Source organism: Petaurus breviceps, unplaced genomic scaffold, assembly GCF_028583685.1.
Source record: "Petaurus breviceps papuanus isolate PSGF00001 unplaced genomic scaffold, PetGlider_PUasm1.0 181, whole genome shotgun sequence".
Lineage (NCBI taxonomy): Eukaryota > Metazoa > Chordata > Mammalia > Diprotodontia > Petauridae > Petaurus > Petaurus breviceps.
This window is the reverse complement of record NW_027185784.1, coordinates 12,445,957-12,464,059: the sequence shown is the minus strand read 5'-3', so window position 1 is coordinate 12,464,059 and position 18,103 is coordinate 12,445,957. Positions and strand designations below refer to the sequence as shown.

Below are 18,103 nucleotides of genomic sequence, written 5' to 3'. Positions count from 1 at the left end.
CCTCCAAAAAAGCAAAAAATAAAAAAATAAAATAAATTTAAATAAAAAAAAAAGATTTAGAGAAAAAACAAGTGACCCAGTCATCTGAACACCTTTTCAAATCTTATTTATAATCCATATTTCTTACAGAACACTCTGGTGTTTATGTCATATTATTTCTATTATAATAAAATATTTTCACACACACAATTTTCTTAAAAGTCTATTCTACCATATGCTTAGTTTTGGTATGATGTAAATTCCTCAAAGCAGCAACTCTATTATCTACTATTCCCAGAAAGCAGGATGACAACCTTTAAATTTAATCATAAAATGTATTTAAAAGGTTTTATTGAACAAACAAAATCAATGCAACTATGATAAGAAATGAAGCTATTAATTAAGGAGAAAATCTTAGCATCAAATGTCTTTGACTTGGGTCTGATATCCAAGATATATAGGTTGCTAAGAGAAATATACAAGACCAGGAGCCATTTTCTTGAGCATAACTTGTCAAAGGATATGAATAATTTTCAGAAGAATTGCAAACTACTAATAATCACATGAAAGATGGTTCCAGATAAATAACAAGAGAAAAATTTAAAAAAAAATTAAAGTATTACTTCACCCTCAGCAAATGGGAAATCATCAGAATTATGAATTAGCCCAACCATTCTCAAATGGAATTTGGAATTATGCTATAAAAAGAAGTGAATAAAATATCTATACTCTTTGATTCATGTTAAGAAATGACAAATAGAAAGAATTTAGAGAAGTATGGAAAGATTCATATGAACTAAAGAAAAACAAAGCAAACAACATACAAGACTTCAACAATGTAAATGGAAAGAACAACAAAAGAGCCTGAACATGACAATTATAATGACCAATCTTGGCCTCAGAGAAGATAAAGTGTATCTCCCTCCTTTCTTTCAGAGTATGGGACTACAGATATAGAACACTGAATATGTGGTCAGACTGAATGACATGTCAGTGTTGATAAAAATTGCTTTTCTTCCCCTGCTCTTTCTTTTTTTACTTTTTAATATAAGAGATGGCAGAGAGGCATACATTAAGAAATAAAGTTAACATAAAAAAAGATTACAAAAAAAATACAACTTATCTTTCAAAAATAAAAAGACACAGTTTAAAGCAGTTGTCAAAATTCTGCCCAAAGCAATGTACATAGTTTTCTTTATGATTTCTTAAAAAAAAAAATCAAAACTCTGGGACTATGCAGCAGGTAGTATGAAAGGGAAAAATATAATATTTACAATGTATCAGTACATAATTTAGGAAAAAATACTATGCTGTGTTTTTATATGCTTATGGCAACTACTGTAGAATCTTGGTGCCCTATCACTTCTATAATGATCTGCATTCTATAGCTATTATGATATCTGTGGACTATAACTGCATTCCAAAACTTTAGAATTAGACATTCAATAATACTACCCATGATTAAGCATTGCTTGTAAATGTCATAAATGATACATACTTGTCCAAGAAATGATACCTTTTCTAAGTGAGGTCCTAACTTACATTTCTGCATAATCATTTAAGGCTAATAATAATCCCCTTAAAATATATTAATTTTTCACTGATAATACGTGTCCATCAAAAGTGACTTCAAAAGTATTTGTAACATATGCTCAACTCCTATGATAAAATGCATATAGCAAATGGCTCATGTTATTCAATAATAATCCTTCCCCCTAGGAATGGCTCTAACTGGCTTCCCTTGCCTCCCCCCATGTAGTCATATCATAGTATAGACATGAACATGAACAAAGTTCAAATGTCACACAAAGTGACCCTGTAAGTTGAAGCTGATCATTTTGTATTCATATGACAAAAGCTGAATTATTCTAGGCTGGTGAAGATCATCACCTATTACATTTCTGTAATAAGTATTTTCATATGCATTACCTTATTTAAGTCTCACAACAAACCACGAAGATAACAGCACTGACATACATAGTTTACAAACAAGAAAATTGAGACTAAAACTTAAATTATTCACCTTAAGTCACACAGCTAATAAGTGTTAGAGGCTGTTTTACATGCCAACTTGAACTAATCTAGTTCTTTCCATTATACCATGGATATAATAGAGTAACTTTTAATGGGGAGCACAAAGTTTACTTTTTTTAGTTTTGAAAACTGACTTATATTAGTTACCTTCCTCAACCATGTTTGGGGGAAAGGGTTAAGCTCTGGGTCTACTTAATCTGAGGCGCTAGAAGGTCTCCAAGAGACAGAGAAGTGGATCCAGAGCTCAGGGAGAGAAGGATGAGATAGAATGGGGAGCCAAGTACCTAGAGTTGGGTAGAGGGGGTTGATCAAAACAACTGAGAAGATAGGAAGAGGAGCAGACAGAGTCAAACTAAGAAAACCACATTATGCCCTTGCTGAGAATGCAGCAGCTCCCTCTTGCCTCCAGCACAAAATACAAATTCCTCAGTTTGTTTTTTCCTTTTATGGAAATCATTTTCTTTTAATAGTATTGCTTTTGGCTTCTCTTCTTCCAGACTGCCCTTCACTTCTGTGTATTTGCATTCCTAATCAATTATTCTCTTTTGTTTCTTGGCTGACACTTGCTACCATGAATTTTTTTTCTTTTCTGCTAATTATTTCTTCTACACAGGCTAAAATTCATGTTTCTCTTTTAAAACATTCAGGAATACCTGTTGTAGTCCTATCCTCCCTCGAATATCCATCAACTCCTCTGACATATCAGGTTATGATTCATTTTCCTTTGTCTTGGTTTCTTCATAGATGTCTGGACTCTTCTAGCTGATCTGGAGGCCTTATCCCCTTCTGTTACTAACACATTCTGTTGGCTTATCAGCTTATGCTCAAAGTCTTTTTCAGTCCTAAGATCTTTGGTAATTTCAGTCTTTTTTTCCCCCTTTATACTTCCCTATTGCTCATTTTCTGACTCCTTCCTTTTGATGGTTGTTTCCCTGGAGGCAGCACTCAAAGTCATCTTTTTCAGCCTTCTACTACACTAAGATATTTCACTGGCTTCAGTCTCTCACCTAAGTGACTTCTGGAGAGAGAGAAATGGTTCTAGCTGGATGCTTGGTTCTTTCCCTCAAGTTTAGTGGAGTGCCCCTAAATTTTCTAGGTATATGTTGCTTGCCATTCCTCATCCTCAAAAGGAAAGGAACTGTTTCCTTTTTATGTCTGCCTATTTTACAGTGCTTAGTATATAGGTGCTTAATAAACACTAGTTGGCTGATTGCCTAATATACTGTAACAGCATAATGAGTAATCACAAAAGTCAAAGCACAAAAAGAAAGCTCTACATCAAGAGTGTTAAAAGTTTCAGAGACGCTATGAGGATGAGGAAAGAGAAAAAGAAGAGTTCTGTATTAAGTTATGGACATCATTTTTAGGAAGGACACTGATAAGATGTAATGTGTCCAAAAGGGTGATCAGTTCTCAAAACCACGCAACATGACGATCAACTAAGGGAATGAAGGCTAGAGAAACAGCATGGAACAATGGCTAGGAATCTAGGAATCTTTCCCTTGGAATCAAGAAGGTCTAAATCCAACCTCAAATAATTATTACTGTGTGACCCTGGACTAATTATTTACAGCTCCATGGCCCAGTTTCCATATCTGTAAAAGTTTCCAATTCAGACTGTCACCCTATGATTGTTACTATATTATATTATCATATCTGTAAAAGTTTCCAATTCAGACTGTCACCCTATGATTGTTACTATATTATATTATCATATATTATATATGTTAATATATAATATTACTATTATATTACTAATCATATCATCCAGATATTACTTTCAGGTTTACAAAGCATTTTTTATACATTATCTTGCTTGATCCTCACAACAACTCTATAAAGTTGTTACTGTAGGCATTATTATCTTCATCCAACAGATAAGGGAACTGAGACCCAGAGTAAGTTTCACACAGCTAGTAATTATTGGAAATATGATCCAAACCCACGATCTTTCCTGACTCCAAATCCAGAAGTCTTTCTACTACACCTCATTCTCTTACTTCAGGAAAATAATTTCAGTACATTAGCTGAGAAAGAAGTCATATTACAAGAGAATAAGGAATAAATGCATAATAATAGAGAAATAGAAGCACCAAAACTACATTATTTTTTAATTATCAGAAACAATATTGAATATCAACTCAACTAATAAAACTTGATTTTTTAAGCTATCTACATTTAATTTCAATGCAAAAAAAGGCCATAACTCTCCAGCCATTCTAAGATTCCATCAGGATTTTCTTTGCCCATCAATATTTTCATTCAGTTTCCCTCTTGGATGGTAGTTATTGCGTACTCTGTTCTTCTTTTAGTTCCACTGTTTTTATTTTGCATTCTTTCAGAAGTTCTATCCAGATTTCAAGTGTTCCTCATAGTTGATACTCTTAATTCCATTATTCCATTCCATTGTATAAATTCCATTACTTTACTGTATCACAATTCAATTATTGCCTATTGTTGAACATCTAGGTTGCTTTCAGGTTTTTTTTAATTGCAAATAATGCTATGAAAACTAATTTTTGAAAAACCAACTTTTTTCATGAAACCAAGAAGAGGCCGGCCTTCCCTGATCACAAGTCTCTACATACTCAAGTTACCTTGTATTTATTTGGTATAATGTTATCTATGTACATAATGTCTTCCCCCATTGAATGTAGGCTCTTTGAGGACCAGGGCTGTTGCTTTTTGTCTTTGTATTTCTAATGCCTAGCACAGTGACAAGCACATAATAGGCACTTAATAAATGTTAATTGATAACATTTTCAGACTATCTCCAATAGTGAAAATTATTGAGTCTAAAGGAATGATTTTTGTAACCTTTACTCCATACTGTCAGATTGTGTAAGCTTGCAATTCTATTGATGTAATGTACTTCACAATCCCACCATGGTTTCGTTAATTTTATTTTTGCCAATTTGGTGTGAGATCAAAGTCTGGTGGTAAGATCAATTTGGTGGTACATCAAAGTCATTTTAATTCCCATCCTGATTACTGGAGTTGAGCTTTATTTTTCCCCCAAGTGTTTACTGTGTATACTATTCTTTCTACAACTTGGAAATGAAAGGCACTGAAAACATGACTCCACTTCAACAGTTATTACAACAGTCATTATGATTAAGCAGCTATTATATTCAGGGAAGTGTGCTAAAGGTAAACATAAAGGTTAAGTAAGGCATGGTCCCTGCCCTCGACAATAGGATATGGGACATACACAAGTAACTATAATATAAGAGTATACAAGAGATGCAAAATGATATGTGAGGGAAAGTGGTCATTAATAACTGAAGGGATTAAAGGAAGGCTTCATGGAGGAGGCAGCATTTGAATTGGGCTTTAAAAGATGGGTAGTATTTTCAAGGAGGGAAGTACATTCCAGACACAGAGAGCAACATTAACGAAAGAACAGAAAGAGGAGTTTGGAGTATATTCCCAAGGAATGAAGGAAAACAGTTCAGTTGACTGAGGGAATTAAAGATTTGAAAAGCAGGCTGCTACTACACTGCAGAGGGCTTCGAACATCAGGCTAAGGAATGTCAGTCAGTCAATAAGTATTTATTCTATGTTCCAGGCACTGTGCTAAGGTTGGAGTGTGAACTTTCCCTTTCTATCCAATGCAGTAAGTATTTATCATTAGCTTACTATGTGCCACATACTAGGGATATAAAGACAAACAAACCCAACCTCTGACTTCAAGGAACTTACTTCAGGAGGAAATTCATTCAGTAAGGATTAGCAAGCTTCAGGAGTTCTGAAGAGAAGTGTATACATGATCAGATCTATGCATAAGGAATATTAATTAATCTGTGTGAAGGATGAATAGAATATGAAGTGAGAGAGAGGAGGAGGAGACTGGAGGTGCAAAGATATATTAAGAAACTACTGCAATAATTCTAGTAGGTAGTCATATGACGTGTAGCACATGGAAGTTGGAAGCAAGGGAGGACAAAGAATAGATGCCTAAGATCTTGAGGAGGTAGAATCTACAAGACTCAGAAACTGATTAGCAATGAGAGGTAAAAGTGAGGTAACCCTAGATTTATGAACACAGGGGACTGGTACTATATGGGGAGAAATAGTATAGTCAGAAGAAGGGGGTTTAGGGAGAAAAATATTAAGCTCAGTTCTTTCGAACTTTGGTCTTTTGGACTACAAATGGAGCAGACTATAATAGTGGAGCATGTTTTGCTTGTTTTCATTACTGATATATCCAAATGCTATGGCTGCCTAATACACTTTCAGCAGGAGGAGAAATATGGTCATGGACAAGATCCCAAGATAATTACTAAAATAGTTTATTATAGCAAGTTCATCCACCCAAAAGACTGTCCTGAAAAGGAGTGAAGAAGTGCAAGTTAATATGTGGGAGAAAATGAGGTTAACCCAGGATTTAGAATTTATTCTACATTAAGCCAGTCTTCATAGACAAGCACATTACTCCAAGCTACTTGCCTCCCTCTGAAAAACCACAAAGGGAGAGGTGAGGGGCCCAACCACAAGAAGCACTTCTTGGACATGAAGAATTTTTTTGTTTTTAAAAATAAAATCCACAAAACCAAATTAATTTATGTGAAATCCTCATTTATTTGAAATGATTATTAAGATTACAAAAAGCAAACAAATTCTAGTTTGATGCTGGGATATCAAGCATTGTAATTCTACTACAAGTGTAATACAGTTCTTGAGAAAGGCAAGTCTAAGACTTCAGTGCCAAGTACTTAAGTATCATATATCAGAAAAAGTGACTGAGTACTAAGATCAAAGTAAAATTTCATAAGATAAACTGCCAAGTTATAAACTCACATGTCCCCAAAATAAAAAGGAGATGGGTAAGGGTGGTGGTAGAAAAGAGCTTTAAATTCTCTGTGAAGGATGAAAGGTTCTTATCCCTTAGGAAATCATAAATACTTTCAAAGTAGAACTTCACACAATTTATATACAGGTACATACAACTTGGTATTTAAACCACAGAAAGCTAACACACAACTTTTTCACTTTTAAAAGAAAGTCATCCTCAGCGAGTAAGAGGACTGGCTCCAGTGTCGGGATGACCTGGATCAAATCTGGGCTCAGACACTCAGCACCACACCCAGAAATAACTGGCCGTGTAACCTTGAGCAAGTTACTTAACCCCGATTACTTAAAAAAAATAAATAAATAAAGTCATCAAAATGGAGGAAGGAGGCAGGAAGGGAGGAAAAGCAGCACTAGAATTCCAGGGCACTGGTTCCTAACTTCAGTAAGATCTAGAAGAAATCCCCTGGAAAGTTCCTCTTTAGGAGAAACAACAGCCTTAGGAAGCAGAACACAAAGCTCACTGAGAGCTACAGAAGTCCAGAAGACAAAGGACCCTTGCCTTGAATGTGAACAAAGAGAAAAATCCAAGTCTAAACTGGGGCAGATAATCTTCAGAGAGCTTTAGACTACTTCTTTTCCAACTACTACAATAGTCAACTATGAGCATGAATGGAGAAAAAAATATTAATATACTTTCAGGTCACAATCACAAATTTAGAACTGGGAACTTGGAAGAGAAGTGCAACCCTCTCCTTTTACGGATGAAAAATCTTAAGACCCAAGAGTCAAATAACTTGCCCAAAGTCACACATACATCAAAACACCACCTAAAGACAATGGTCACTTGGAGCCCAGGTGCTGATGAAATGGAGGCTGCGGGGTGCAGTGGAAAAAACCAAGCTCTGTCATTTACTAGCTGTTCAACCTTGGGTAAGTCACTTCTCTTCTCTGGATTCTGGTCTATAAAATGAAAGAATCAGACTCTATGGGGTTTCAAATTCCTTTTAACTCTAAAGCCATGATCTTATGAGACCTACAGGATGGCATTTTAAGGCAAGTTCATTATAAATCGAGGATCCCTTAAACAATGATGACTGCTTCCCCTAAACCACCCCACCAGGAGGTGGTTTTCCAAAATCTCCTTCAGGAAGGGCATTTCAGGTAGAAGCAATTCCCTATACTTTTCCTCATGTTCTTTCACCAAGGAATCAAAAATAATTTTTAAAACCCTTTAAAATGAAAAATTACCTTAGAAACCATCCAAGCTAATCCATTAATTTTACAGATCTGTAAAGTGAGGCTGAGAAAAGCAAAAAAGACTTGCTTTAAAGTTTGCTCAATCCCAGCCCACTGTCATTTACAGTATACTATGCTATATCCCAAAAAGATTTCACAAAGTTCCCAGAGTAAAGCAGGATGTGACAAACTCACTTTCTCCTTAGGAGGCAATTCAAAAATTCGGGAGCCAGTCATTTTTCAGTTTTTCAAAAAAACAAAAACAAAAAGGGTGAGAGGGAACCGGCATGTGACAAACCTGAGATTAATACTCAAATGACTGCAATGTCACCAAGGATCCAAAAAAGAATTCTAAAAGATCTTTTGGAAAGATTCAAAAAGAAATTTGAGTATATCTAGCTAGGATACTCCCTGAGCCATACACTAAGTGAGGGGAACTTCTAGACATCAGCAGACTTCTTTCAAATGTGTATGGTTAAAAAGTCCAGGCCCAAGACTAAAACACAGCTGGAACAGTGGATAGGGCACTGGACTTGGAGCCAGAAAGAACTGGGTTCAAATCCTGCCTCAGACACTTACCAGCATTGTGACTGAGCAAGTCATTGACTCAATTTCCTCATCTATAAAATAGTAGGAGTAGGAGGGACTCAAGGGCCTCTATGGTCCCTTCCTGCCCTGAATCTATGACCCTATGAAATGAAGTAATTACAGAAATAACTGAGGCCAAGGAGGCATGTCATAGCTGCCTACATAGATTGTTTAGCACTGTCTACAGACTTTTCAAATTACTATAACAGCAAAACAAGAACACAAATAACCAAGACTGAAGAGTACTTCCAGTATAAAGTTAGATGCATCAAAAATACAAAGGATCAAGTATTTAAATAGGCAGTACTCAGAAGGGGAAATCACAACCATCTTTAGTATATGAAAAAAAAATGCTCTAAATCACTATTGATTAGATAAATGCCAACTAAAACAACTCTGTGGTACCCACCTCACCTATAAGGTTGGCTAAGGTGACAGAAAAGGAAAAGGACACATGTGGGAGGCAATGTGGAAAAATAGGGACACTAATGAACTGCTGGTGCAGTTGTAAACTGGTCCAGCCATTCTGGAGAGCAATCTGAAACTATATCCAAAGGGCAACCCCTTTCTCACAGCAATACCAGATTACCAGATCTACAGCCCTAAGAAATTTTTTTTTAAGGGAAAAGGACCTATTTGTACAAAAATATTTATAGGAACTCTTTTTGTGGTGGCAAAGAATCAGAAATTGATAAGATGCCCATCAACTGGGAGATGGCTGAACAAGTTGTGGTATATTATTGTGATGCAATTCTATTGTGCTATAAGAAATGAGGAGCAGTATGGTTTCAGAAAAACCTGGGAAGACTTACATGAACTAATACAAAAGGAAGTGAGCAGAACCAGAACATTGCATACAATAACAGCAATATTGTATCAACGGCAAAAGACTTGGCTGCTCTCTGATTATTGTCATCTAAGCCAGTTCCAGAGGATTCACGATGAAAAATACTATACACCTCCAAAGACAAGAGCTGATGAAATCAGTGCAAACTGAAGTACAATTTTTTCACTTCACTTATTTTCCTTGCTTTTTTCTTTTTTTTTAACATGGCTAATATGAAAATGTTTTATATGATTTCACAAAGTATGTGATATCATATTGCTTACCTTCCTGATAAGTGAGGGAGAAAATTTGGATCTCAAAAAAAAAAGTACCATAGTAAAATTTCTATTAAGTGACATACCAACCTGACACTAAATATTTGTCAATCACTGCCCTAACCACTTAATAGTTATTTGGTCTCAGTAAAGACAGTGCACATTTATACAGATAACACTTTAAGATATACAAAGCACTTGCCTCATAACAAACGTGATGTAGGCAATACAAGTACCACCATCCTCACTTCACAGATCAAGATGAGGCATGGAGAGTTTAAATTACTTGCCCAGGATTAAGGCTAGTATCAAAACTGGAATATGAACACTGGTCCTCTGACTTCAAATCTCATTCTTACCACCATTCCATATGGCATCTTTCTATATTTCTCATAGCATTTCTAACACAAGTAACAGCAACTCAAATGTGGAAATGGAATTCAAATTCAGATCCAATGTATAAGAATACACCATACTAAATCTTCTAATGTAGTAAAGAGAAAGCATAATGTAGTCTTTCCAGTAGATTTGGAGTAAGAGGATCTGATTTGGAATTCTGCTCTGTCATCTACTCATTTGTGTGACTTTGGGCAATTTGATTAACATTTCTGGGCCTCAGATTCTTCATCTACAAAATGAAAGGGCTGGAAGAGGTGACCTCTAAGGTCTCTTCTAGCTCTAAATCCTATGTCACCTAATCACCAAAATAAAAAATGAAAAAAGCAAAGTGTAGTTCAGGGACCAGAAAAAAAAGGTACTAAAGCCAGAATTCTAAATGAAGAATCTGTTAGCATTAAAAGGTGTTCCAGTGATGAGCATTTTTAAAAATATGATTATATATTTTGGGGTCGAAGGATATACGAAAGTACCTAGTTCAATCCCTTTGTAGCATAGATGAAGAAATTGGATCCCAAAACTTAAACAAGCAGAGTTTTCTCCAGTACATTTTAGAAATGTGAACATAGAAGACGACTATTATTATATTTATAATTGATAGAAGGCTTTGAGCACCTTAAGCTTTTATGGAAGATGTATGGAACAAGAATTGCCCAGCATGAAATGTTAGGGACTACTTACAATCTACACCACTAGAGGGAGTACCCAGATCAATGAGATCATAAATACAGTGAAGTGTATAATTTAGAGTTTCACAATAATTTTGGAATTCTGTGGAACTCTTTAAACAAGATGCTATTACCATTTTGCCGAGTGAAAATTAAGAAATGATTATAAATGACTTTGCCCTCATCACTCAGGCCATATTGACATTTTAGTATAGCCATTACCAACTTTCAAAGTTATTTCAAATGTTCACTTGTCTGATGTATGGGAACTCAGAACATCTTCCCACAGAAACATTCATTCAACAAGTATTTAGTGAGTACCTGCTGTGTTATGAAGTCTGGTCAGTTTCCCAAGCCAGCCCACAAATGTCCATCTATCCCATTATATGTATAATTAAATCATAAATAGTACCAGTCTGTGTTCTAGAAGCAGGAAACCAGAAAAGTCAATGAGCTTCCTCCCCTTTTCCTGCACACAAAACAATCATAGGCAAAATTCTGAAACAGGTATGGTATCATAGTTTATATAGTTTATAGCTCTCTCTCTCTTTCAGGCTAGTACCTCATTTTACCCTCTCAAAAATCAACCAAGACCTACTCCTCTCCCAAATTAAAACTCACATTCCCTCAGTACATACAAGCTCAGGTATGCGCTTTTTATTGTATATTTCTAAATCAATCACACTAATATGTGAATGTCTAGAAGTTCCTTAGCCTTTCCAGGATATTTGAATTTATAAGTAAAGGATAGTTAAATACAAACCAAACAAATAATGCCTAATTGGTGAAATTTAAGACATAACAAAGTCAAGTAAACATTTCAGGTAGAATGGAAGAAATTTGTAAGCTGGTCAGTCTGCCACCTGGATTGGTTCACCTAAATTATTTTTGCTTTTCACAACTTTTCCCCTTCTTAAATATCTAACCCCAAAGATTATCTAAACCACAGCTCCATGGCAAAGTGGTAGCAGGCAACTGTTTGTAAGTATGGATTGTTTGAAAATTAAGAATTGCCTGAATTCTGCAATTCCCTCGAGAAGAAAATTTTGTTTTATAATCCAACTAGAATCTAAAATTCTCCAAAAAAAATATCAAGTGAAGATAAATTAAGGAGGCTAATTTCACAGAAGTTTTCCCCACTCCCTTTCATTTAATAGTAGAAAATTCCTAGCTCTTAGGTTCCCACCCTACTCCTTAGGCAGTAGATGCTTAAAAGTATATGATGACCATGTTTTTATTACAATTTCCTCACTTCTAATTTCTTGTAGGATTTTAGTTGCCAGGCTAGCAACATTATCATTCAGTGACAGTAACAAGGGGGGGGGGGGGGGGCTCTCAATGTCTCTGCTTTTTAGAATTATAACTGCTAGTGATGGAATACAAGTATTTCCAAAACTGTCTGAATATATGATGAAGCTTCTTTGCATAGTTTACTCAGACACCACTTAAAAGCACTTTTAAAAAAATTCCATTTAAATTGCTAGTCAATCTGTATGTTTATACATTTCTAAGTCAACTAATCCAAATACAGTACAGCAGAAAATACTACTGTACTATAAAATGCAAGCATACTAAATATCCATAATCACTAAAATGATCATCAAAAAGTAATTTTTGTAAGTTTTGCATACAAGTTTTAACACAAGTCCATATAACTAAAAACTCAGTAATCACTTGCTATACTGACATACCAAATGTCCCCTTAATCTTAATGCTTGCACTATAATTTGATATAATTCCTTCAAGAACTCGTCTGCTCAGGAATAACTGAAGAGTTTCAAACTAAACCACTGAATTTAAAGATAGCTGCAATAGCTGCTTTAGGGATGGGAAGAAAGATACACTTTTTGGACCCGAGAAAAATGTCCTTACTAACCAGATAATCTAAGAGTGATTGAGTGACAATTTCTCAATTTCAGCCTAGATGGAGGTAACCCACCCCAGGATGGGATGGTCCTGGGATGCCATCATTTTCCTTACATAATAAAATTTCTCTATTAATGGTAAACATCACACCAAGAATGGGTTCTTGGTTTCTTTTGACTTCTTGCAAGGACGAAGCAACGCGCTTCGTGCGCTGTCGACACCCTGAGTCCCTTGTGGTTTCTTCTTGCTCTTTTGGCAATGTTCCCTCTGTTTAGGAGGGCCTTGAGCCGCTTTTCGGTTTGCAGCTTTCAGCAAACTGTTGAAAGGCAGAACCACCAGGACAGGCTGCCTAATTTTCATGATAAGTATGGCACCCCAATATTGCTAAGTGGAGCCACTTTCTGTCTTGCCATTTGGGCATACACGGCAACACAAATTGGAATTGAATGGAACCTGTCCCCTGTTGGCAGAGTCGTCCCAAAAGATTGGAGGAGCCAGTAAAGGAGAAATTCCTTTTCCTCAAAGCTGGCACCATTTTGGATTGTTCCAGAATTAACATAACAAGTAAAGGTAGTCTGTTATCAACTGTAACATGGCATTATTAATGTAATAAAATGCATTTGAAATCTTTGTTGTGTAGATTTTGTTCATTTCCCATGTGAAAAAGCCTGTGCTCCAATTAGCTTAATAGTCTTGTGAATGTATTAGTATTAATATTAAGGAGCACTGTAGCATTTCTATGTTAGCTTTTCCCCTACTCAACAAATGAAAATTTGGATACTACATAGAAGCTAACTTTGAGGTACTTGTAACTTATATAATTCAGAAATAGCAGTGAGTTCACAAAGCTATATCCCATGTCACCTGAGTTCCCAAGAGTTTGATGAGCCACTCAATTGCCATTATCCATTCAGGTACACTTCCTGCTTTTTATCTTCTGTTTAGAAAATTCAGGTGCCGTGACACATAAGGGAAAGATGTCCCCTTCAAGAGTTCCCAGAATCAATGAGAAAGGGCCTCCATCCTGACCAAACATTTCCTGACATGTAGTCTCTGCTTAAAGACCTCCACTTGGGGGGGGAACCCATTGTTTTCCAAAGACAACCCCTTCCACTTCAAAGCTAAATTTGCTTCTTTTATGACTTCCATCCCTAATTCTGCCCTCTGGGGTTAATCAGAATTTTTCTAATCCCTCCTCCAGATTTCAAACACTTAGATTAAAACATCCTTTGGTCTGTGTATTGGATTATCGTTTCACTAGCTTGAATCCAGATTTTATGGCTGTGTTTGTGTAAATGTCTTATATTCTCATTTTCAAATGAAAACATTTGTAACCTTCATGCCAATTAATGAAAATTGCCTTCTATCCCACCACTCCATTGGAAAACACTTGTAACAAATATGTATAATCAAGCAGAACAAATTCCTGCATTGACCATGTCCAAAAAATGTCTCCATATATGTACCCTGAGTCCACCTCTTTCATCAATGAGGTGGGTCGTGTGTTTCATTATGAGTCCGTTGAAACTGTGGTTGGTCATTGCATTGATCAGCCTTCTTTGGCCTTTCAAAATTGTTCATAATGTTATTGTATAACTTATTTTTCTGGGTCTGCTCACTTCATTCTGCACTAGGTCATAAGTCTTCCCATGTTACTTTGAAAACATCTCCATCATTTCTTGTGGTGCAGTGGTATTCCATGACATTCATGTAGCATAATTTGTTCAGCCATTCCTCAAGTGATGGGTATCCCCTTACTTTCCAGTTCTTTGTCACCATCCAAAAAAAAACCTTGTTATGAATATTTTTATCCATATGGGTCATTTTTTTTCTTTGATCTCTTTGAAGGTATAGTCTTAGTGGTATTGCCTGGGCCAAAGGATATGTGCAGTTTAATAACTTTATATTGTTCCAAATTGCTTTCCACAATGGTTGGGCCAGTTCACAGTTCAACCAACAGTTCATTACTGTATCCATTTTTCCACAGCTCCTCTAGCATTTGTCTTTTTCCTTTCTGACAACTTTTCTGTCCCCTGACAGACAGTAAGGTATAATTTGCATTTCTCTAGTGATTTGGAACATTTTTTCCTATGTGTATTGGTAGCTTGGATTTCTTTAAAAATTGCATTTTCATATCTTTGACCATTTATCAATTGGGGAATGGCTCTCAATCTTAATCTAAATTCCCTATGTGTCTTATTAGATAAACTTGCTTCAAAAACTTCCAGTAATTTGCTTCTCTTCTAATTTTGTATTGGTTGTGCCAAAACTTGAATTTTATGTAATCAAAATTGTCCATTTTATCTTAAATTGGCTTTTGCTAGATAATGCAACACTTGTGGGGGGGGGGGAAGAAGATATTTTGTATTTTGTTTTTCCAAGTTTTTAAAAAATTTTGTTCTAGATGTGCAAAAAAAAACTTCATTGAAACCAAAAAAAAAAAGAATGGGTTCTTAAAGAATCATATAATAAGGCTCTTTTCAATAACTAAACCCAGTTGGGTGGGCTCTTTAATACCTGTCTAATCCTGAATGGAACTCTGGAGTAAACAGAAAAACAGAAGAATTCCCTTGAATAGTTTCTCTACTTCCCTTGTGCAGACAACTATTTTTCCTTTCTTCTCATTAAGTTAAACTAAAAAGTATCCATTGGTTGAGTGTGGTGTCTTCAAACATGTGACCTTCTTTTCCTCTATCAACGCTCTAAAATACTCAAGCCAAGAAGAAAACTCCAGACTTAAGCACAATTTCACCTTAAATTACTGAAAAGATTAAAAATGTCAATAATAAAATAAGAGACCTATCTTATTCTGAAAGCCAACAATCATGGAATAAAAATGAAGAAGTTAAGAGTAGACCCATCCTTGTACTGAGATTTTTTTGTTAGACCTGTGATTCAGCTGATGAAGGTTCTACCATCTCACAGACAGGCAACTTTTCTGCAATTTAAATGAGCCTCGAGTTTGCTGTGGCACAGACCTGAAATCCAGTCTTCCTGAGCCCAAGGCCAGCCTCTCTCTACTATGCTACACTGTTTCTTATGTTTAGAGAGCTGTCCCTATGTAATAGTTCACTTGTACATAGCACTTTGAAGGTTCAATGTTTTTTTTTATAACACTGCTGTAGGACGCCCAAGTACCATCTTTTGATAATGTATTATCAAGCATAAAATTTTAAGTTTCATCCCACATCCAAGAAAAACTGGATTGGTTCTAAAAGCAATATGGAAATACAATGTCATTTTTCCTCTTTATTACTATTTTGCTAGGTTTAGAGGGAAGCTTACATTTGTAGATTAACCTTGGCCATATGTATGAGCTTTGTTTAATTGGGGAACAGAAACAGGAACAGGACAGAACAGTAGTTAGTGATGATAGTGCCAATGAAATATTCAAAGCCCCAAGATTTGTATTTATCTACAAGACTGATTTTACAAACACACAATTATATATAGACTACAAAGAAACCAGCTCCATCTGGAGACAGCACATGTTGTCACACAGAGATCTAAATTCAGATATCAAATTTCCTGGACTAATTACAGTCACAGATAGTGAACTCAAACTCCTGGTAAAGTGAGAGGATAGGCACTTGTGCAATTCAGCAATCCCTCTTCTATCCATCACAACAGAAAAACAGGTGCTGGTGATAATCCAGTAGACCCCCGTGGAAGGTTGAGGGGTTTTGTTCTCATGACATCTCACCCAGGTATTCATCTGATGTACATGCATTTTCCCTATGTAATATTGGCAAAGCCTAAAGACACCTTTGGTAAAGTGTTTCAGCTCTATATCTATGATGCTACAATTTTATTCTTCAATGCCACAGGCCAGAAGCAGGACTTTTAACATCTTGATATTTTTCCTTTGAAGAGAGATAAGAGTGTGTACCCTAGGATCCCTTCAAAACCTAAAGGTCAGAATGTGGAAATGTTTTGCATGATTGCACATGTATACCCTATATCAAACTGCTTACTGTCTTGGGGAGCGGAGAATGGAAAGAAAGGAGAAAATTTGGAACTTTTTTTTTTTAAAAACGAATACTAAAAATTGTCTTTACATGTAATTGGGGGAAAATTAAAAAAAAAAAAACCTAAAAATCAGCATCAGGTCTACCAGCACATAGAAGCACCAGGTGATGGGAAAATGATTTGCTATTTTATTCAACACCTACTATTTTTAAGATACTGATGATAAAGGAATGTCTGTCCCTGGCATCATAGCGCTTGTATTCTAAATGAAACCATTAAGAATCATTAAATTTTATATAAACTGCCCAAGCACTATCACCTTGCTTAGATAGTTTGGAGACAATCCCCAGTTCAGCTATTTGGTTCTTGGGAACGTTAGGCTTTTAGACATCTGAGAGGTTAGGGGAATGAACCTCTTAGGGAGAAAAAACCAATTGTGTAATTCACATGAGAACAGGGAAATGAAAAACCTTATCACTATCACTATCTCCATCAATCCCTTACCTGTTGCCCCACCAGTCTTCTCCTGAATCCAGAGCCCAATTTCTTTAAAATAAAAAATTTCCCTAAAAGGGAGAGGGCTTTTGACTATTTATTGAAAACAATAAAAAATTATTCTATTGGACCATTTGAAAGCATGAAAAAAAAACCCTGCTAAATATGAAAAACTGAAGCAGTGGGCAAAACTCATTTCCCATCTATAGGATAGATTGAATGTACAGTGAAAGCATGCTAAATGATGCTCATTAACTAATTTTGTCTTTCACAATTGTGCTCAGATGTACAAAAAGACAGAGTGCTCGTTATTCACATTTGCATCTTCTTCTATTTGAACCTATCTAAAGCTTTCAAACATGACTATGGGGCCCCCTCCATGTTTCTCAGCCGGAGCTGTTTAAGAGCATTCACCAAACACCAGTTCATTACTATGGATAAGAGTGGGCAGCTCCTATGCCACTAATCAAAGTTAGGTACCAACCCAACCACAGGCAGTCTAAGAAACACGGATGAAGGAAGGAAATGACAGTGGGGGGGCTGAGATGACAGTCCCAATAATTGCCGAGTAGTCACTGGGTGGGTGTAGAACATTCATCGGCTCAGGGAAGTCAAGCATTTAAGTTAAACCCATCCTGTTGCTAGGCCTGTCAAAATTTGACAGACTAGCCCAACATGGCAACTACATCGCTATATAGCGGGGCCTTTTGCTGAACTGAACTCAACCACCATTATTATTTTTTTTAAAGGCCAGGCATATGAAGGGCTTCCCCCTGTGAAGCTGTGACCCTGGCAAGAACCAAATCCAATTGCCTGGATGTGAACATTTTCAATTCTAAGGTCTGAAAAGGGGTTGAAGGAAAAAAGGCAACAGCTCCTCCATCTGGTTGGTTCACCACCACCATGGGAAGCTTTTTAAAAAACACAAAAATGCCCCCAACATCTTCCAAGTACGAAGGGTCCTGGGTGAGCAGGGG

At 36.1% G+C, this 18,103-nt stretch overlaps 1 protein-coding gene across 1 annotated transcript in view; it reads right to left on the bottom strand.

The window, feature by feature from the left end:
• NRF1 (nuclear respiratory factor 1) overlaps positions 1-18,103 on the bottom strand; it is a 143,571-nt gene that overhangs the window by 122,871 nt on the left and 2,597 nt on the right. The window lies entirely within an intron of this gene.